At 38.2% G+C, this 24,001-nt stretch overlaps 1 pseudogene; it reads left to right on the top strand.

The window, feature by feature from the left end:
• Positions 1-24,001, top strand: part of LOC122355156 — a 98,281-nt pseudogene that overhangs the window by 8,887 nt on the left and 65,393 nt on the right.

Raw genomic sequence — 24,001 nt, 5'->3', positions numbered from 1 at the left:
TAGACAGGATTTTCTTTTTTGTATGAACTGTCTTTTTAAGCGCACAGGAGGTTCATTTATGATCTAAGTATGGAAACTCTCAGCTGTGGATCCTTCATGACGACATGCACCCACAGCTGTGAACATTAAACGCGGCTGCGGAGACCTACTCTTCCTCTGGCTCTCGTCTGAGCATGTGGCACACAGCTGGCATATACCAGAATTACACGCATGTGCACTTTATAACATGAATGACTAGTACAAGCCGCTTTCTCTCACACAAAACGTCTTGATAAGAAACGCTCTGAATCAGCTGGAACAGAGGTCACGCTGACCGGCCAGCAGGGGGCGTCTCATTCACCCGGGGACCTCAACATGTCCCGCTCTGTTCTTTCTGACCTACTGGCATTTTGTGTTTCGCATGGTGTAGCACTATTACAGAAGCTCTGAAGGGCGTGCGTGAGTTTAAAAGTTTTGACGCGATAACAGTTGAAGCGGAAAAAGTATTATTTCCTGTCTTGATGCCAGACGCTCGTTCTTTCTGAAACATCTCAAATTCAAATTCAAATTCAAATTCAAATTTTATTTGTCACATACACATACATACATGGTACGACATGCAGTGAAATGCTTTTTACAACTGTCCAGCATCAAAATAGAAAACAGAAAAACAGAATTTAAATATATATAAATATAAAATAAAATAATGTATAAAAATATGTATAAAAAAGTGTGCAAAGTTTAAAAAATAAAATGTAAATAAGTGTAGTGTAAAAAAAAAAAAAAATAAAATGTAAAGTGGCTGTGCGAGTGTCCAGTGCAAAGTGGCTAGTGCAATTGTCCAAAGTAAGTGGCGAGTATCTGGGGAAAGAGGGTGAACATCGGAATCCCGGTAATTAGGTGCTGGGTGTTCTCTGGTTCAGACTCGAATGGCCTGCGGGAAGAAGCTCCTCCTCATTCTCTCTGTGTTTGCCTTCAGGGGAACGAAAGCGCTTTCCTGAACGCAGCAGAGAAAAGAGTCCATTGTTGGGATGGCTGAGGTCTTCCACGATCTTCCTGGCCTGGTACAGCACCGCTTGTTGTAGATGTGCTGCAGCACAGGGAGCTCAGTGCGGATGGTGCGCTCAGCTGACCGCACCACCTTCTGAAGGGCTCGCCTGTCCTGCATGGTGCTGTTTCCAAACCAGGAGGTGATGTTTCCCGTCAGGACACTCTCGATGGTGCAGGTGTAAAAGTTCCTGAGCACCTGAGATGGGAGTCTGAAGTCCCTTAAAGCGCCTCAGATGGTATAGGCGCTGCCGGGCCTTCTTCACCAGGGTGTTAATGTGACAGGACCAAGACAGGTCCTGCGTGATGTGAACACCCAGGTACCGAAACTGTCCACTCTCCACTGGGGTCCCGTCGATCTTGATGGGATGGTAAGAGCGCACCTGCTTCGTGCTGAAGTCCACTATTAACTCCTTTGTTTTGCTGACGCGTTCAGGAGCAGATTGTTCTCCTGACACCATCTCTCCAGGTTGTTGATCTCCTGAAGGTAGGCCATCTCATCGTTGTTGGAGATAAGGCCCACCACGACAGTGTCGTCAGCAAATTTAATGATGGTGGTGGAGTTTGTAGTGGCCACACAGTCATGTGTGTACAGCGAGTACAGCAGGGGGCTCAGAACACAACCCTGAGGGGCTCCAGTGCTGAGAGTGAGGGAGGATGAGGTGTGTTTTCCCATCCGTACGGCTTGTGGTCTGTCAGTTAGGAAGTTGGTGATCCAGTGGCGCAGGGATGGGCTGAGTCCCAGGACCTCCAACTTCGAGGTGAGCGTGGAGGAACTATGGTGTTGAACGCTGAACTATAGTCCACGAACAGCATTTTCACATAGTTCCCTTTCCTAAAATCCAGGTGGCTTGTGGTTGTGTGGAGGAGGTGTGTGATGGCATCCTCCGTGGGACCGGTTTTGGCGGTAAGCAAACTGTAGTGAGTCCAGTGTGTCCGGTAGTGATGCTGTGATGAAGTCTCTGACGAGTCTCTCGAAGCACTTCATCACTACAGACGTCAGAGCTACAGGGCGGTAATCATTTAGGCAAGATGGTTGAGGTTTCTTCGGCACAGGAACAATGATGGACTCTTTGAAACATGAGGGGACTATAGACTGTTTCAGGGAGAGATTAAATATCTCAGAGAACACCGGTGCTAGCTGGTCAGCACAGGCTCTCAGAACCCGACCTGTGATGCCGTCAGGTCCTGCTGCCTTCCTGGTATTCACTTTCCTGAATGCCCTCCTTACGTCGTGCTCCGAAATGGTGAACGCGATTTCCTCTCCGGCTCTCTCGGCGTGCGTGCTGTTCATCATGCCGCTAGCGGCGCTAGCGTGATTAGCTGCAGCCTCGAAACGAGCATAAAAGGTGTTTAGCTCGTCTGCCAGAGAAGCATCCGCTCTCTCCACTCTGGAGGTTGACGTTTTATAGTCCGTGATGTTTCTCAGTCCCTGCCAAAGGCTCCTAGAGTCACTGTGTTGAAACTGTGACTCAAGTTTCCTCCCGTAGCGCCTCTTTGCCTCCTTTACCGCTCTGCGCCGCGCCGTGCGACGCAGCCTTGTATTCAGTCATATCCCGGTGACTATCCCCGTGTTATAGGCTGCGGAGCGGGATCTCAGAGAGTCGCGGATAGTTTTGTCTACCCACGGCTTCTGGTTGGGAAACGTCCTGATGACGGTTTTCTCTACCGTGTCATCCGCTAGTTTCCCGATGAATCCCACCACCGCTTCCGTGAACACGTTGACGTCCTCGGAGCTACACCTGAACATGGCCCAGTCTCGCGCATCCAAAGCGTCCCTGCAGGCGGCCACGAATGGTCAGTCCAGCGTGACACCTCCTCTCTGTACCGGGCTTCCTGTTTCAGCCTCTGTTTGTAAACAGGTACGAGGAAAATGGCGGCATGGTCCGATTTACCAAACGGCGGGAATGATTTTGCCTGGTAGCTGTCTCTGAAGGGTGTGTAACAGTGATCCAGTGTCCTTTCGCCCCTGGTGGGGCAGGTGATGTGCTGGTGAAAGTTCGGCAGTGCGCGCTTGAGGTTTGCACTGTTAAAATCCCCAGCACAATGAGTGCGGCGTCCCCGGTGCTGTGTCTGGTGTGTTGTGAGGTGGTCGTGTAAATCCCATATTGCAGCGTCCGTGTCCGCTTGAGGTGGAATATAAACGGCGCTGACTATGACCGAGCTGAATTCCGTGGAAGGTAGAAAGGGCGACATTTGATGGTCAGAAGTTCCAGGTTTGGTGTGCAGGAGCGTGAAAGAGGGACAACGCTCGGCGCTGTCGCACCAGCGGTTGTTCACCATCAGACACACTCCACCTCCCGTTTCTTCCCGACTCCATTGTTCTGTCCATGCGTAAACGGAGAAAAACTCGGCGGTTGTATGGCGTGGTCCGGTACCGCTGGGTTCAGCCATGTCTCGGTGAAGCAGAGGAGGTTGCAGTCCCGAATGTCTCTCTGGAACTTGATCCTTGCCTGAGGTCATCGAGCTTGTTTTCCAGAGACTGGACGTTGGCTAACAGGACACTAGGTAGGGGCGCGCGGTGTGAGCGTGCCCTCAACCTGTTCCTGACGCCGGCTCGTTTCCTCGTGGACGCCGGTGTGGGTCGGCGTCCTTTTGTCTTCGCCAGGATCTCGCTCCGCCAACATGGGTCCGGGTTTAAAAACGGCGAAAGTTGGGTGCATTGTACACCAATAGATATAAGAGTGGCTCGATCATATTTAGTGATAGCCATCTTATATAAAGAAAACCGCGCAGACTATCCAAAATACTAATAATTAAAAGAAAAACAAAAAGTTTTGCGGAGCGGTCGTGGACGGCAGCCGAACTCAACGGCGCCATCTTGTCACATCTTATATTCTGGTTCTTCAAAAGATCTTATAGCTTCTTTTTCGCGTTAACAGACGATGCCAGAAGCAAATGCGCTGATCTGAAGAACCTCTAATGTTACATCAAGAGCGTTTTTAGATCACCATGAAACGTTTTCGAGCCTTTTTACTTCTGCAATCTGATGCATTTCTCAGCCAAACAAGATATTCAATAAAAAAAAAATAGGACAGAGCTCGATTTGGTTCATCGGGATTGCTGGGACTGTGAAAAGTGGATGTTACGTATGCTAGAATTGAGCCTTGAGGGAACTTGAAAGTTATGTTGATAAATGGCAAGCTTTTTTTTCCTATTGAGGAGATGTGCACTAGTTGTGCACAATAAGATCAATAGCATTAAGCCTCAAAAGTGCCCAAATCCATCTAATTTGGCGTTGCTCATCAAAAACAGCTGCTGTTAAGAGTAACATGTAAACAGAAATCACAGGTCCTGGGGCCGTATCTGGACCCTGATGTCACCGGCGGGACCTTTGTGCGTTTGGTTAGTGTCGTCTTGCAGCCTGAGCTGTTTGAACTGGTGTTTGGCCAAAATAAACTCTCACATCACAATCAGAACGAGGAGAGGAATGTTAATGAGATAAGAGTGATGTCCGGAGATGATGTTTAAAGTCAGCATCACTCTTACTATCTCTCACACAGAAGGCAGGATTTGAACAATTTGAATTGTTTTAAGAACGCTTTGAAGCTCCGATTCCGTTTGGGATTTCGAAAAGAGGTGGCAAACCGGACGCAGAATTGCATTTTGAAGCAGAGACGCAAGCAAAGCTTATCAACCCAACTGTAATTGACTTCACAAAGCATTGGCGGATACGTTTTCAAGTTTTGAGTGTTTATAAGCCTGAGGGATGAATGTGGTGATGTGATTCGTCAGATTGATTCTGTCTGGTTTCAATTCATAAGAGTCATTTGTTTTTCATTCGCTAAAAGGAATTAGCTCATAACAGATACCTACACAGATTGAATAATGTATTTGCCTCACACTATTAAAAATTCATTAGACTGTTTTAATCTGGAATCAGTTCATAGGAGTCGTTTGTTTTTTGAATTAGGCAATGCTGATTGCTATATTTTTGATCCGATGCAATGCAAAATACGTACCAACAAGTACACATCAATGCAGTTTCCAAAAGGAATGAACCCTAGAGGCAGTTCAAACAACAAAACTGTTCAAATCTGTGCGAAAGGAAGCTGAATGGCATCGCAGTTGCATCAACAAATGCCCTTATATCAGTTGTGCATTTGTTAACGCTATCAGGCAGGTTTAGGGTCGGATTTGGTGTAGGGCATATTTCCAGCACCATAGAGCTTTAACATTTAGTAACAAATCCACAGATATTTTAATTCTGAACCGCAATACATGTCCGAGTTCACGTAATGAAGCTGTGTTTTAGCACCACTCGGTGGAAACTGTGGCGAAACGTGCGGTATGGCACATAAAAATGGTTCATATTTTTGCGAAACAACGCCGCTCGTTTGCGTTTTTTATTTCCTTTGAACGTTTCATTTCTGCAGCTTGGCTATATTTAGCCTGTTTGCCTTGACCAAGCTCTCTCGGCTTGTAACATCTGCAGCCCTGAACTCACATGAACCCGTTCAAAGAAACGCAAGTTCTCTTGGGGGTATTTCAGTAAATCCCAGCGTGTTTTCCTGCAGATTTCCCCCTTTATCCCGACACGGTCGAGCAGCAGCACTGATTCCGTTCATCTGTAGCGGTGGATTATTTCATTACTCAGCGTAAGCCGGACGTCACAGCACCGACGGACAACTTCCTGTTTCCTCTGGTAGAGATGGAGGCCCGTCGTTAGCTGTTAACCATCATCTGTCTCAGACGAGCTTGATTCTGATTCGTTTTCCTCAGAAGCCGTGTTTTCTTCTGTTTGCTTCGGCGAGAGCTGTCGTGCAGCGCTGGGATCTTCATGCTCTCGTCGAGCGAGTTCTCCAAAACCCGCCGGAGGCACAAACCGTGTTTTTTCTCTCCTGCATCTTTGTCTCGCTCAGCTATCTGGACCGTGGCCCGTGTTTTCTACGCGGCGCCTGTTTCTTCTATTTTTCTCTTTGTTCGTGTGGAGAGTCATCAGCGTGTCGCCCGCGGCCGTGTTTTTCATATTTAATCAAATGCAGTACAGCAGCGGGATGTGAACAAGCTGAGTGGCTTTCTCACAGAGATGCCGTCGCCGAGCCAGCAGGTGTTTTCAAAGACGACCATTAGCGCTACCTGGATAGCTGCAAAATTACTTACTGTAGTAGAGGACAGTGCGCCGAGCCTTCCTGGAAAGACCAGCTAAAGCTATCATTTACTGGTTGGTTTGTTTTTGTCATGGCTTAAATGCGCATTTATGAGTGTGACCGCTTACTGCTTGGGGTCTGCCTGAGTCTGAGATATCTCTGCCAGTCAGTGTTAGTTTAATTCTGGTCTGACCGCCGGGATGGTTTATGCATGCTGTTACAGTAACAAGCACAGCGTGGATGGTATAATCAAAATATTTCCCTTGGTGCAAGTAATTCTAAGCAACAGTGTATATCACGCATATAGTTATGATGTATGTAGTTATAGTTGATGGATATGATATAATTATCTATAATGGGTGTTCTATGAAGAAATAAATACTTTGGATATCTAAAAAAAGCTATGCAGTGAATAAATGCTTTGCAAACGAAAAGTAATGTATTTGTTTATTTACTCTGGTTTATGTTTATAATGACATTTTAAAAACACATGATTTTTGAAAACACATGATTTGCAAATTAACTATATACAGATTTTGTGAGACTTTTGGCGGCAGGTGACGTCACATATTAACGCGCATATTAATTACGTCATTGTGTCGAGTTTGCGTTTTGAATTTTGAATGTCCATAAAAGCTTCTCACGATATACATACATAAAACGTAAAAGTATAAGTAGTAAACGCGACCCATTGATACTAGACTGCATGTTAACCGGGGCTGGCTCTCACTATTAACCTCACCTAACTAACCCTAACCCTACTCCTTAAACCCTGGTTCATAATCGTGACATCGACTGATAAAATCGATTTATCTGACTATATATCAACTATGTGCTGTGGTTTTGGCTATATTACGGTTTTGTCTCATTCAGCGTGCTGTCTGCGTCTAAATAACAAACCATTAGCATGTTAGCAGCGTTAGCTAGCCTGAATGTTTATATTGCTAACAATATAGCAATATGTTGCTAACGTCGTACTCGCGTGCGCTGATGGCAGCGGAAATAAATAAATCAAGTTATGGGAAACGATGGAGATTGTCTGTGGGGATGACAACAGGTCGAGACGAAACGCGTAATGGTTTCATTAATAAAAAAAAGCGACACATGATAGTAGTAAAAACAAAATTGTGTCACTCAAAAAAAACTCAAAAAAAAAATATTTTGGCGTTTGTATATGTGACACGCATACATATATACGTAGTTTTCGCGGGCATATGTCACGAAATGTATTGGCGCAGGATGAAACGTGGTTTTCGCAAGTACATATGATACGCATCTGCCCCGCAAACCTAATCCTACCCATAAACGCCCAAAGCTTTGGAGTATCTATACCACAACTTTTCGCTTTTATTCTGCGTGCTATTTATACGGCGCGTTAAGCACCTGGGTGGCCCCCATGTGAAGTCTATGCGCGGGAAGCGCTGTCATATATATGCAGAAGGTGTATTTTCAGAAGGTCAGGTGGTTAAGCTGGTGGCAATTCTGGTTAGCTTAGTTAGGTCAAACTAGCACACTAGCATCTAAAACACAACATAAGCTTTTTTTTCTTCAGCAGCAGGAGAGACAAAAGATGATCTGTCTGCTTTGAGGGAAACGCTAAGCTCTGAGTGAAATTAGACTTTTATCAGAGGTGGATGAAAGATTTTGTGCTCCATCTGAGCGTGAGGAAATGGTTCTTATTGCACAGGCTGTCATATCGAGGGCTTGTGTAAGACAGAAAACAGCCCACTGGGTGTTCAGGAGGAGTGTGGGGGCGTTTGCTCGCTCTGTACTGCTGAGGCTTTAGAAGGGGTTTGTGGTTGTTATATTGAAGTGGTTGTGGGCCAGAAACGCATGATTAATTTTTTGGAGATGTTTTCCCTCACATCCCCTCAGGTCCAGATGTCAGACAAAGATGCTGCATGTGAACTTTGCTTCAGACTCCCACTGGAGATTAGACGCCGTTTCTTGCATCTTGGCGTCGCGAAGTTCTCAGACCTACAGAATGCTCCGAAAACTCGAGATCGAAACAACAGGCCTGATGGATGCTGACTTGACAGAACTAAAGCATTCTGGGAAATCTTCTTTAAGATGGTCTTAGCGAGTTTGTCTGTTTTAAATCACCGCTTTATTCTGTTACTGCTAAACAATAGCATTCATTGCCTTTTTTTAAATTGTAAAAATAACTATGCGATACTATTTAAACAACATTATCTTTATAAATAAATGCTTTTAAATGCTGTATACATGTTTTTAGAACTTAAATTTCATTTCTAAAATAAACATGAAAACAATATGTAGCATACAAAATCCTATTTTTAATAATTTTTTAATGTTTTATTATTATTATAAATTTAGTTTTACAAATTTAGAATATGTTTTTTTTTATGCAACAGGACTTTTTAATTATAATAGTTTTATAAACATTTAATTAGCCACTTATGAAAAAATGTCTAATAATTATTAATTTAGAAATTATTAATGGTTTTCCTTTTCTTTTACTTGATTTGATTTGGTTAGATTTTTTACAAATCATTATGAGATCCTTATTACTTCTCTCTGGAGGCGTTTCCTCAGAAATAATGTCACTGGACTTCATGGCGTTTCCCAGATCAAGGCAGAAAACTGTCACTTGTTCACACAAACCCAGTGTGTACTTTCAAGGCAGCACTTCACGCAGTGGAATAAAAGCACTGATTCTATTTACATCTGGCGACGACACACAATTTCTGGGCCTTATACCTTTATTATTCAGTCATCTGCTCTCATAAATCCAGTACAAAAGATCAGCCAATAAAGAAGAAACACACATAACTTCGCTTTATTGACTCTGCTGCAGATGTATAAATAACAGCGTAATAGCAGAAGTTTCTCGCTCCGCTTTATTGAGAATGTAAATAAGCTCCGGAGCCGCAGCTGCTGTAACTTCAGTAATTTACTGACTCTCTACGGCTCCACCGCAAGAGCAGGAGTTTCTAAAACGAACAAATATCGCTTGTTTTTTTTTCTTTTTCCTCCAGTTGCAAACGCACATTAAAAGGCCCGCTAACAATATCCGTCGAGGTGGGCGGCGTCTTCAAAGGCAGAACGTGATGGCGATTCCACGTGTGCGTCGCCCGCGCGCTCGTTAAACGGTGACGTCACCCACGCTGACCTCGGAGCCTCGCTCGTTGCTGTTGGATTCGGATCTGTCGGCCTCTGGGCTTGATTGTTTAGGATCAGTTTTATTGCCGTGGAAATTATGGCTAATTCTACATCAGCCGTTAGACATACAGCCTAAGCCTTTACTGGTGATTTCGGTGTAGCGGTTAAAGCTCGAGTTACACTAGACTTTCTGTGTTTCTTTGACTTATTCATTTGAGTACAAACGGAATTTTTTGATATATATATATATATATATATATATATATATATATATATATATATATATATATATATATATATATATATATATATATATATAATGTTTTAAATATTAAATATGGTTATAAAATATGATGTAAATTATGCTATAATAAAAATAATATAATATACAATGTAATTGTTAATGACAGGTTGACAATGTTAGTATGACTGTAATGAACTTTTATATATATATATATATATATATATATATATATATATATATATATATATATATATATATATATATATATATATATACATTAATGTAATTTCAACTTTTACATTTTATCATATAAATATCATATATAAATATAAATAATGTAATAAATAAAAATAATATAATCATATAATATAATCATTTTATAAAAATAAAATAATATAATCATATTTAATCATATAAATAAATATTAGGAGGCACAATCATTTAAAAAAAATATAAAAAATGCTGCATATATCTGTAGACTGATATTTTTGTTTTTTTATATGAATGAATGAATTCAGCCTTGGTAAGCAAAAAGATTATTATAAAAAAAATCATTATCAAAAATCTTTTGACCAAAAACTTTTATATATACTTACCTACTCAGTATCGTTGGTTTTGGGGCAAAAAGTCAGCTGAAAAGATTCAAATTGAAAACCAAATTTGATTTATTTTTTGTGAACTGTCTGTCTGAGGCTAAAGTGAAGGATGCCAGTCGGTGTTTGTTTGAGTGTTTCAAAAGAGTCTGTAAATGTGCTGACCAAGAGATTTCACAACGTTATCTGTCCACGGCCTCTGTTTCTTTTCAGCGAGAGGGAAGCCCTAGTATCAGACATAAAGCAGACTTATCTGAGAGGAAGACCTGCGAAGGACAGAACAGAGGAGTTTGATGCCTGTGAGACGAGACCGTGGGTCAGACAGGTCAAAAATGTGAACTATTTACATGAGCGTTAAAACACGGCCAAATCTGGGAAGTTGAAACCTGGCCAGTCTGGCTCATGTAATCGGTTACCTTTGTAAATACTTGTCATGTTGGATGTGTGCTTTAAAATGCTCATTTAAAATGCAAATGAACAACGTTTGCCATTCATTTCTCAGCCGCATGCATTATGAACGTGTGTATTGCAGAGAGGATGTTTGAGTTGTTTATAGAGCTTTAATGAAGACGAATCAGTGAGACGGGTAGCATGGAGAAGCTAGTGAACTCTTTGTTTGGACGTTCAGTGAGTTTGTGTTGTAAACTGCGCTCTTAACATCTCGCTGTCACTGCATAATGAAGTGTTTTTATGCATGATTAACAAAATGCGCTGCTGGTGTCATTCTTGATAAATGCTTGATGTGCGTGTGTGTGTTGTTTTCATCAGTGAGTTCAGTGAGTGTAAATGTGTTTATATTGTTGATGTCTCTGCAGTAAAGTGTATTGTCTGGGAGGAAACCATTTGCTTATGCTTGTGCAAAACCCAAAGGCTTTGGTCCAAAAACGGTGTTGCTACTTCATTTGACTTTAATTCCCAGGAACTACTTTTTGGGTGAGCTTGTGGCATATGAAGGATAGGAATAGGAAATAGGCATAGGAAAGTTATATATAATTAATATATATATATATATATATATATATATATATATATATATATATTTTTTTTTTTTTTTTTTATATGTACATTTTTATGATTTATTAAATGTTTTATGTTTTTTTATTACTAGCAAGGTACATATTTTTATTTATTTATTATATATTTTTATTTTAGTGAGCTGTGCTGGTATAGAAAATTAACAATGAAAATTCTAAATAAATAATAAAATAAAGATAAATAAAATATAATAATTTTTATAAATAAGTGATGTGTGTATATTTTTGTATATGTATTGTATATGTGTATATGTATTACTGTATTATTATTTCTAATTTCCATATATATATATATATATATATATATATATATATATATATATATATATATATATATAATTATACATTTATACTGAATTGAAAAATATATTATTGTTCATTATGCAGTTTTTGAGCAACAAAAAAAGTGAGAAATATGATACAAATATTTAATTTTGCCATTTTATTTTAATGTAACATTTTTAACTATTTTAATTTAAAGTGGCTGATTCTCTGAATTTTGCTGAGGCAGGCTGGTTGAGATATTTTGATATGAATGTGTGATGTGATATTACTAGATGATGCCACAGGAAATCGAATCAGGGCTGAAATAGACGTAGTTTCCAGGAGATCGTTGTCAAGACAGACCTGATGTTCGAAAGCATTGATTAGCAATGTAGTGTTCATATGTCACCGCAGCAGGCTGCAAATGCAAATGTAAAAGAGATTTATAAATAGCGTGGATTGAATAAAGACTATCTGCGACTATAGTCTGTGCTCAGCAGAGTTAGTCGGTGATTAGGTGTTATCAGTCAATCCAGTTTCTAGTTTTGTGCTGTGCTTTTTTAGTGGAGGACTCACACACTCGTTTTCTCTTTTTTCAGCTGCCTATTCGAATCAACACGACACGCTGGAGCATTATGAAGTAATCGAACCACACCTGCTCATCAGAGGACAGCTGAGGCCGTTTAGTCTCATAAGGTCAATGGTAAGTCACTGGTCACCTACCGTCTATGAAAACCCATAGATATGAAGCTGGATGTGTGTGATGCTTACCTACCAAAGCATCGGTTTTCAAATATCCCGCATATTATTATTGTTTTGAAGACATAACATGACATTCTTCAAGTAAGTGTGCAAAAATGACGCTTTACTAGCGTGTTCATTTCTTTTGGAAATGTACTTATTGGTACATATTTTGTGTCTCGCTAAAAAGTGCACCAAGGTACGTACGTTTATGCCATTAGACCCGGTAGTACACATCACAGCTAAATTCGCCCCTTACTGCTTAATCCTGTTCTGATCCCACACACTTCAGTCATTTAAAGGGAATAAAAACTGTATTCTTTTTCCTTATTCTATTGCCGAATTTCCTCCAGAAATTCAGATAGTGACAACATTTGTCTTTTCTGTATTTGTGGGGTATGTTTTGACTCATTAGTGTTTACAGAGTTAAAACATACCCATGTCTATAAGACTATAAGAAGCCTTGCTTATTTTAAGTGGACATGGCAACTCTTCAAGATTGCGCTCTGCAAAAGGGTTGCCAAATCTGTTTTTTTTTTTAGTTAGTTAGTTTGTATGTTTTTTTTTACAAGAAATAGTGGCACTGTATATTTGTAGCAAAAGCCAACAACACATTGTATGGCTCAAAATGATAGATTTAAAGTTTGGTTATAGTTTGACTTATCCATAAATGTTTTGCTGAAATGCTCGTATTCAAATATTTGATATTCTAACAGTGACATATCTGCATTAGATGTTCAGTTTTGTGAAGGACAGCCACTGGTAAGGAACCTTTGAGATGTGTTTATGATCACTATCATATAGTGGTTTTCAAAAAGATTACTGTAAAATATATACTATTTGGGATATATGTCATTGCGCTGCTTTTGTATGCAGACCTGGCAACCCTGGCTCTACAAAGCTGACTTCCAAACACTCCCATACAGTTGTCACTCCTGAACCTTTACAGTATGTACATGACATACCAAAGCAAAAGAGCTGTGCATGCTGTTTCTAGTTGATTTTAAAGGTAAAAGTTTGTTTACCAATTCTGATTACAGGCTGGTTGAACAAGGAGTGGAGTTTAAACTGGTTTTGGGAAGCGGTGAACAGACCTGCTTGTGAGGGAATATTGTTCTCAGAAGGGATGTGTTGCCTTTGTCCTTAATGAAAACATTTCTCAACCAATTTATGGAATGAAGACGTGCAGGACTGTTTTGAAGCCCATTTGTTTAATTTATTTACTCCGAGTCTTGTTTTCTTACTGGAGTTTGTAAAAGGTTTTACAGAGAGATTTTACATGTGTACCGCCGTGAGCAATCTTAAAAGAGTAAATCGGACCACCCAGGGATCTGTGTGGAGATTCAGCATTAAAGTGTAGAGAAAAAAGCAATTGGACTAATGAGAGTTTGTTAAATTATGGATTGTAATATGTTTCTGTGAGATGTAGCCTGTCTGAAATGATGCCTGTGAAATGGGAAAAAGTACTTTAACCAAACCTGCATGTTGATAAAGTCATGCACACCAGCTTTTCCTCTGACTCGTGAATTCTTTACAGATCATGTAACATTTTAAGTGGGTACATTCATTTTCCTTTAAAGCAGTGAGTGTCCTAAAAATATAATTTGTCCTCATGTCAGCCATGAATTTATATTTCCTGCCTCATATGAATTTATTTCTCCTGTGGAAGTAAAAATCTTTACACATTTTCTTCAATTAATAACAGTCTATAGTGAACACTTCTGGCAAAAAGACAAAACACAGCAGAAATGTATATCATATGCTTTAATGGACAGGATTTCTAAAAAAATATTTATTTACATTTAAACATTTAATGACTATTAAGAGATAAACCAAAAAGGTCCTTAAAACCTGCCGATCATATTTGAGACTCACGTTTCAGTATGATTTAAGAAAAAAGGGATGTAGTAGAATTTGTACAACAGATTTTAAGCAAATTTTTGATCTTGTTAATAATTAAGGGGTCGATTTGTGTTTCAAGACAGTAGGCTTTAGGGTTAAAATTACAAGCGAAAGTATCAGCATAGGGTTTGAAAAAACATGAGGCTGAATAATGATGACAGAACTGTCTTTATTAGGTGAATTATTCCATTTAACTTAGTCGTTCCAGATTGCATAAGTTCTTATTTTACAACCCTTGTAGATTTGAGCGCATTTTATTTATGGTCTTTGGATTTTAATATATAGGACAGTCAAGGGAGGGAGTAATTCTGGGAATATATTAGGGGAAATGTATTTGCACATGATGCAGTTTGGACTCGTATCGTCAAAAACCAAGCACATGCTCTACCTGTTGTGCCACAGCTCCTTACATGTGTTTTTCAGATCGTTGTTCTTCATCGTGACCCATTTGGCACAGGCACACTGCCTGACACAATGACATTCTCCTGTAAAGTTTGCTGGAGCAGCGCAAGAACATCCTTGAATACTCCCAACACCACATGTCAGGCCCAGGATGAGGCTCTTCATCTGGAATGCTGTGTTTTGTTTTTGTGGGACATTTATTATTGATACTGACACTTTAAACTTTTGTTTTGGCTCATTTTGCTCCAGTGCACCAATTGCTGTTTGGATCCTCCAGGTGGTCTTTGATAAAATTGAGATGGGAGATAATGTTATTGTTGGAGACCAGTGATTATTCTGTAAATTTATGAATTAGTGATGGAGACTGTGACCGAAAGGATTTGTTCATTGACTCTCACCAGCAGGGGGCGAATGAATACCTGAAAGCCAATGAAAGTCAATGCCAGCCACTTTTGAAGACCCTTGGGAGCTTCACCAAGTTCTTTCGAACTTCTTGCTTTGAGGTTTTGCAGTGGTTTAACTTTGAAAGGTCCCTGAGGAACCCTCACAGGGGTGTTAAATTTGCTCCATTTGTTTGCTTAGCTATGGATTTATGGAGGTCAAAGTTGTTAGCATCCACAAGAACGTCAACCCCCAAGTGTCTTTTCATCAGAGATTTATAAATGCACTCCTACAAACCCACAAACTCTCAATGTATCCCATGCGGTTTAAAAGTTTTTCCAACAAATACAGAATGCTATATCCATGCATTCAATAAAACAAAAAGTTGATGTAGATTACAGAGATTTGACCATGGGAAACTAGGCATTTTCGTTTGGCTTTTGGTTATTATGTTTTATTTGTTTTCCATCACTAGGATGAAGGTCAGATCAAACTGGTACGATACTTTCTCTTAACGACCCACCTCAATGCGTCACAGACCTAGCCATCCATTAGCATGCATTTGCACTGATACATGGTCCTCTTCATGTTAGACAGATGATTCATGCTTATTTCTGCTGTATTTTGTCAACGCCTGGCTGGTTTAAATTCATTTCCCTCAGAGCCTCGGAGTAAATCTGCCGAACTTCCAGACTTACAGAGCGTGAAGAGAATTAATGTCAGAGAGAATTGAAACATAAAACTAATCCTGACAGCTACAGACTTACGACACAATGGCGGATTCATTTTATCCCGTACAAAAGCCCACTCAAAACTGGAAATATGCTTTCTCTCACTGTCTATTGGTCTGAGGACGTGCATTGTCTTTAATGCAGCGGTTAGAACTTCATCTTCCATGACTATAACCACTAACAGAAGTTAAGCCAACATGAAACGGCTATTGCAACCCGTTTTGTTTTCATAATGTGATGCATTCTGAAGGAACCACAATATTTATTGGAAATAAAGATGCATAACCACTTTTTCTTTTTCAGTCCATTGGGAATGTGCTTTTGTACTAATCACTTTTAATATGGACACACAAAACTGTCACTGATTTGAGTTAATAGTTGACTTGGGTAAAAAAGCTGGCACTTTATTTAGTTACTCTGTCATGCAACCTTAAACTTTAATATAACGTTTCAAATTATTGTCAGAAAATCAAAAAGTAAAAGCCATCAGAATGATTGAAGTGTGTTGAGATGGGTTTGCCATTATAACGTGGTATTTATAGAGCACCCAGAAGTGCCACAGGTGTGTGTAATTATGTATTCAACCAATCAGCTGCCATCTCTTAAAGTGGCAATAAACCAATTATATCCACTTGTGTATGTGGGTGAATGCAGATGACATTCTAATGCAGCAACAGATGTCTAACGTGATGGTTTTATTTTTTTAATGTTCACAGCTTGCTCATTTTTCTTGTTCCTGTATTGGAATGACCCGTAAAAAATCTCTTGATGTGTGCAGAACAGCATACTACCACTACTCAGCTGCACACTTTGTATCTGTATCCCACAATGCAGTGCATCTGCTGTGATCCCATGGATGCAGGGTCAACATTTTTGCACATTACAAAGTTTTTTACATTTAAATGCATTTTCTGTTTTATTTTCACCATCCGGTACTGTGGAGGAAGTGATTTAAAAGTGTGTATATATATATATATATATATATATATATATATATATATATATATATATATATATATATATATATATATATATATATATATATATATATATATATATATATATATATATATATATATATATATATATATATATATATATATATGTATATATATATATATATGTATATGTGTGTGTGTGTGTGTGTATATGTGTGTGTATATGTATATGTGTGTGTTTTTTCAGACAAAATGAATTTTTTGTGAAATGTCTGATTGTAGGGTTATCCTGGATCACTGAAGGTGCTGATTGAAGTGGATGGAGAGCAGCTGCTACTTGCTTTGCAGAAAAATGAGTAAGCCCTTTATGAATCATTCATTAATCATTTTAGGACATACCATGGTAATTTGATATATACTATGGCAGGGGTTGTCAATATTTTACATTTTACAGACCCCAAATATTATCATTCTCTTGTGAAGAACCCCATCATAAAAAAAAATTAAATTTAATTGTATATGTATATTTTTTTCTGTTACATTGTTTCCCCTTACTGTACTGTCAGAATTAATTTATTTAATAATTAATTAATTTTATTATATTTTAAGAATTATTTGAATCATTTTAGGTTTTACTTTTAATTAACTAATTTCTACAGACTTCTTAGCAATCCTGTGCAAATACCACAGTATATACATGGTCGCTATAGAATATTATAGTATTTATTTTGAACGCATACTTTCTTTCATCCTCATCTGAACACATTTAAAGATATTAATGTATGGCATCTGCGTTGGCAGTTGGCAGAAAAATGCCTTTCGTAATTTTATCATAGTTGCATCACTATGTTAATATGGGATGACTTTTTAAACAGAATTATGCCATTTTACTAGTTAATTCATTCATTCATTTTACAGTTCTGGCTAATATTGAATTGCAGCTTTACTGCTCTTTTTGTGCTAGTTTGGGGGTTTTATGAGTGTTGCAGCAATATATGCATGAGCATAAATGAAAGCAAGCACCTCTTTCCATTTAAATGAGACATACTATAAAGCCATTGTTTGTTGACACACTTATTTAGTGTAGATTTAAGAGGCTGGTCAGTTCTTGCTCACAAAATACCAGAGAAGCTATTAGTTCAATCTATGCTACGCTTGGTGTTTGGTTCCTACATAAGGCACTCCATTTCCATCTGCCTTGTAAGAATCCAGGGTTGAGAAGTGTTTCAGAAGTGTATAAGACCAGTATGGAGTGGTCAGTCAGGGCGGTGTAATGAAGTTTGTGTCAAGCGGACCCTTGTCGGCTCTGTTTTTGAATGCAAATGAACACTCGCTCCTGACAGCTTCATGCCGGAGGCGACAAAACGGCACAAAAGTTTAATTACTTAATCTACCTGCTCCCATGCTCTTCATTTGACATGCAGCATATCATCCAGAGAGCGAGACGGTGGGAGTGTGGGTTTGAAGGGGAGGTGAGCGGTAATGACGTAACCGAGGTCTGAGAACTCACCTCTGAATTTATTCAGGTTGATCTTCACGGTGAGGGTGATTGAGAACCCTTCTCTTGTAACACGGAGCATGTGTGAAAGTGAACCAGAGCGTGAAGAGGAAAAAAAGAAACATTCAGAGACTGCGGCATATTTAAAGTTGCAGGGGGGCGAAATTATACGGTGCAAGTGACCTTGAACTTATAGACTTGTACACCAACTAGAAGTTATAGGCTGCGTGCACCGTGAGACATGAAAACTAAAATTGTGTTTTTAGATTTGTACATTTTCAAAATCCAATTTTTAGTCGTGAGATGTAATCAGATCTTCTTGCTCAGACAGTGTATCAATGTATGTCATAGGAAAAAAAAACGTAAAATGTAAAAATAAGTTTTTTTTGTGTGAATATATCATCTTGGTCTCATAAAAATATGTACCTCTGTGCACGTTTCGCCCCAGTTTCAAAGAGAAATGTCCACTGAGCAGTGCTAATATACAAGTTCAATATGTGAACCCTGGCGCATTTTTATTACGTTTATATAGGTACGTATTGCGGCTGTTAAAAATGTAAATATCCGTGGACTGTTGCTAAAAGTTAATGCTATCCCAGCATATTAATATTGTTTTGATGTCACGACATGATATTCTTCAAGTTGTGTGAACATTATGCTTTATCATTCTAATCAATTGATCATTTTGTCAGAGTTTTACTTTTTTAAACTACAGTGATATGTTTTTATCGGTACGTATTTCTGAGAAATATATTGTACAATGTAGTTTATTCTTGTGATCAATGCAAAATTTGTATCGTCATTAATCCAGTCTTCAGTGTCACATGATCTTTTAGACATTATTCTAATATGCTGCTCAAGAAACATTTTATTATTATTATTATTATTATTATTATTAATGCAGTTTATTATTATAAACTGTTTATGGGAACTGTGCTACATTTGATTTTTCTGTATTATTCTTCAAATATGTATATTTAATGAATGTAAAATCCCTTTTGATCAGTTACAGCACGTTTTGCAAAGCATAATCATTTCATGAAAAAACCAAAAACTTGCACAGTATTATGTATAAATATGTTTTAAACACAGAAAAGCAGCATTGCCATAAAGTGTTTTTTCAGTGTTATTGTGACTTTTGGCCGTGGTTGCAGCGGTCAGACTGTGTCGTGTGTGGAAATGAAACCCAGCATTTGTTATACTGTATGAGGAAGGAGAGAGATCTCGTGTGAGTCTCCTGCTTCAGTGAAGCTGATGAATTCCAGTTGTTGAAACTGGATGAAGCAAAGCGGAGCAGAAAAAACATTTGTCAAATGAAATTATAAAAATTGAAAGCTCGGATTTGTTTTTCAAACTCTCTGATTTCAGCGCAAGAAGTTCAAGACGTTGTGGGAGGTGCTCGGCACACTGATTTACAGGGTCAAAGACTTCAGCTCGATCTTGAGCCGCCGGTCATCTCATGTGCCTCGTCGCCGCTTCTGTTTCTTATTTCCTGCCCTTTTAGTCGATGAATGCCTGTTCGCAGCTTAGTCACAGGGACAAAGCAGTAGACGTTCAATGACATCAGGTTAAGCATTTTTGGTAGGAAACACCAGTACAGCGTGAGTCCTGTATTCAGTCTCAATAGTATATGATATATTAAGAGTCAGGATTCATGCCTGTTTATTATAGGCATGGAAAATGAATATTCTGTTATTTAGTCACCCTCAAGTCGTTCCAAGCCTGTATGAGTTTCTTCTGCTGAACTGATTTGCATAAAAGGGAAAAAATACTATAAAACTGTTTACCTTTTTGTGTGTGTGTGTGTGTGTGTGTGTGTGTTTCTTTTTTATCTTTTTACTATGGAAGTCAATTGTTCCATTGACTCCCATTAATGGTATTTTTTTTTTGCTCTACTGTGGACGTAAATGGCTAAAGCAACTGCTTGCTTACCAATAGTCTTTCATTGTATTTGATTCATCTCTTTAATTAGTTTATTTTTTGCTCCTACTATGGCTGTAACAGATTGTTGCTTATCATCATTCTTTTGTTGAATCCCTGTCAGTACTGTCGACGATTACCAAAAACGCTTCAAAATAGCTCATTCGTTTTGTGTAACGTGTAAGAAAGACGCCAAACTAGTTCGGAAGAGCTCGAGGATGAGTAAACGATGACAGGACTTATTATTGGGTGTACTATGCCTTTTTTGAAGGAAGACGGTATCGAGGCGTAATTAGGCTGAATTAAACTGTCAGAAATCTCTGTACGAACTCCTAAAACTCAGTTAGACTATATAAGAACATTTTATTCAAAGCCCCTAATTAAGTTGTACGAGTAAAATTCATTTCTGTGAATAACCTGAACAGGAAATGGACTTAAAATCGGAACCCGACCTCTTCAAGGAACAGAACTAAGTACATTATTCATCCGTCTTGTCAAATACAAAAGTATAATTTTGTGAACAGCGGGGTGGCATCACTCCTGGAGTTTCTGAGATTGTAGGGAGGGTTGAATCGTAGGGTGTTGCACCGTCTAGGGCGCACCAGTATGTTCGCTTTGTTGGTGTAAGGTTATTTAGTGCATTATTTTTCGGCCTACTCAAGTTGCAATCTTAACTGGAGCTGTAATATTTCATTTAAGCCAAACATAAGCCCGCGGAAGTGCTTTTTGGACCGTTTCCATGGTAACGTGAGGGGCGCGTGAGGAAGAGACAGGGGTGAAAAAGGGGACGACCTCAGTGGAAAGCCACTCATGAGCGCCGGAGACGTGTTATTATCAGAGACATGACCTCTCCATGTGTCAGACAGCAGAACAAGAGCTCCACAACACCTTCTCACGTTATCATGAAGCGATAAAAGCCGGTGATGAATACAGACTCATGCGGAGGGGTTCAGATAAAGCACGGAGGAACATTTGGAAGCGAAGATAAGATTCACGTTACTTAAATCACTTCTCAAACTTGCGGGAAAGTTCTGGAGAAAGAAGAAAAAAGAAGAAAAAAACACCATACCAAATTTCTAAAATAATATTTACTTCTGTGATTAAGATTTTTATACAAAACAATCATTGGATTGTTTTTAAGTTTTTTTTTTTTTTTTTGACTATCACAGATTTTGCGTAAAATTTTTGCTTATATGTACATAAATATACACTCTATGCATCCATATATTAAGCAAAAACTTGCATTTTGGGTAATTAATCATTTAACAGCACTAATGTATATTAGTATATATATAACATATATTTAACATATATTTATTTTACATATATTTAACATAACATATATTTTATATATATATATATATATATATATATATATATATATATATATATATATATATATATATATATATATATATATATATATATATGTATGTGTGTGTATATATGTGTGTATATATGTGTATATATATATATATATATATATATATGTGCATCTGTGTTAAATATATTTTATATTATTAATGATAATATATTATTTTCACATATATATACAGTAGTCAACATTTGAAGCGGATTAATACATTTATATATGTATATAGTATCCATAAATCCTAACCTAAATAAATAAATATACAAATTCTCATATATGTGTGTCAAAAAAGCCCGGTTATTGTCTGGCCTAGATGAAGGATTTTTAGTTTTATTATTTTAAATACATATTAATGAAATAAAAAGTCACACGGACTTTTTCTCGCTTTGTCTTTCTTTGAGACCGAAAGTCTGCTCGCTGCAAGGTGTCATTTTCATTCAAAGGAGCAGCGTGAACACACTTTCTAACAGCCCGTGCAGGTTTAGAAGGACACAAGAATGAGTAAATCCTGACTGTCACTTTAATCCAGCGACGGCATTTCTTTTATAATCTCACAAACACGTTCTGCCTCACAGACTGAAAGATGCTTACAGCGGTGCCTCCACAGAGACTCATCTGGAAAAGAGTTTCAGCCTAACTGCAGCTGTAATGTGATGAACAGAGAGGAGAAGAGACGAGAGGAGGCCCTGATTCATGCTGACTCGAATCCAAAAATATTTGTGTCAAATGACAGTCAACTGAGAGCGTATCGCAAAAGAGTCAATGCAATGTTAATGCAAGGAGAACCCACTTATTTTGCTCTAAATTCAGTCCTCAATCAACAAAAAAGTGCAAGTTAGTTTACTAGTTTGAACGCTTTTTGCTCGTTGATGGGGACGTCTGCTTCATGCAATGCTGAATGTTGATCGCGTCGCAGCTGAAAGCGCAATCTGATTTTCTGACCAAATCATGCGCAGATGAAAGCGCTTAGGCACTCAAGAAGTGAGAAACCTCTGAAGAAACGCAGAGAGCGGCGCACACAATGAGGCTCGAGTCATGAAAGAGAATGAGAGATGAGCAAGAGAGGATGTTCGTAAGACATCCATACAAAAGACGAGAAAATGATGCTGAAAGAGACCGAAGACTGCGACAAACACACCTCTTCCTCCTCGATCGGCATCTTGAGGGTTTATGTGATGTTTCCCGGCTTCCCTCTAATTAATTTGTAATGTCAAGGAGTCGGTTCCTCGTTAATGACCGCTGTAAGCCGCGGATAACTAGAGCTCTTGATAAGGCCGTCTGAAACGCTGTTTTGAGACTCAGCACTTGAAGGTCTTGTTTTTCCAGGCTCATCTGCACTAATGAAGAGCTGAGTCGTGGAGCTGCATCAATTGCTAACAATGGTACGTTACAAAGGACTGTATTACCATAATCACATGCCTGTAAGGAAGAAATGTAAGGGAAGACTTTTAGATGATCAAAATGTGGAAAAAACATTTATTATTATTATTATTTTATTAATACATATAATTATTCTAAAATATGAAATTATGAATGCATATAAAATAATTATGCAAATTATATTTAATTATGTATTATGTACACATATGTATTAGTGCTATTTTACTTTTTTTCTTTACATATGTGAACACCATATTATTATTATTATTATATGATATTTTATATATATTTTTATATATTTATAAATAAATATATATATATATATATATATATTATATTTTATATATATATATATATATATTTTTTTTTTTATATATTTTATATATATATATATATATATATATATATATATATATATATATATATATATATATATATATATATATATATATATATATATATATATAACATACAACTTTAATAACATAACCATAAGAATAAACTAAGTAGAAACAGTTATTTCTAAGAAAAACATCAAATTCTAACAAAATTTTAAATGCAATGCAGGGAATTCTGGGAATGTCGGTTTACGGGTTTTCCTATAAATGTTATTAACAATTTAACAGGCTTTTTACCGTAGGATTACGTTAAGATCACAGTCGTTTTTACAGTTTAGGCCTAGACTTGACGTTGTTGCTTTGTCTACTTTTTTTTTATTTGATTTAAAAGGAGCAGCTGTTGTTGCTCAAATCTGGGTTAATTGATGTGGTGTGTGTGTGTGTGTGTCTTTTAGTTGCGCTTTTCTTCTTTTATTTAGTACTAAATGTGCTGCCAGAATTACAGATGCGCAGAATTGTTCTTTGTTTTTTGATAACAGATTTCATTTTAAAAGCATTAAATTACTTCGCACAGAATGGCATTCAGGCGTTACTCACGTCAGCTGGCCGTTATACAGTTTTCATTAAAGTTTCTCCATATTTTATGTTCTGTACAGTGACTTCATGCTTTTTACTGACCGGCTCGAGTTCTTTGTCCTTATAAGGTGGACGTATGAACCAGACGAATCGAAAGATGGATTTCGGGTTGAAATGGAGCCATTTGCATTGTTCCGTATAATGAGTCGTCAGCGTAATAGAGAAATATTAGCTCCGCTCAAAGCCTGCTGATCTGTTCGTGTTTGGTGGGAGTGAGAAGATTCAGAAAAAACACTGCCTATAAATGGCTCTTATTGCGCATGAAATTGGATTTCGCATTAGTTTAATAACAAAAAGTGACTTCATGACTTATGTTAAAGCAGTGTTTGATTTTCTACATGACCGGAAGTATACTGACGTTCTTCATCTATCATATATATACATGACA

This window comes from Puntigrus tetrazona, chromosome 12 (genome assembly GCF_018831695.1).
Source record: "Puntigrus tetrazona isolate hp1 chromosome 12, ASM1883169v1, whole genome shotgun sequence".
NCBI classification, from domain to species: domain Eukaryota; kingdom Metazoa; phylum Chordata; class Actinopteri; order Cypriniformes; family Cyprinidae; genus Puntigrus; species Puntigrus tetrazona.
The sequence above is the reverse complement of the archived record's forward strand: the minus strand, read 5'-3'. Positions and strand labels throughout refer to the sequence as shown.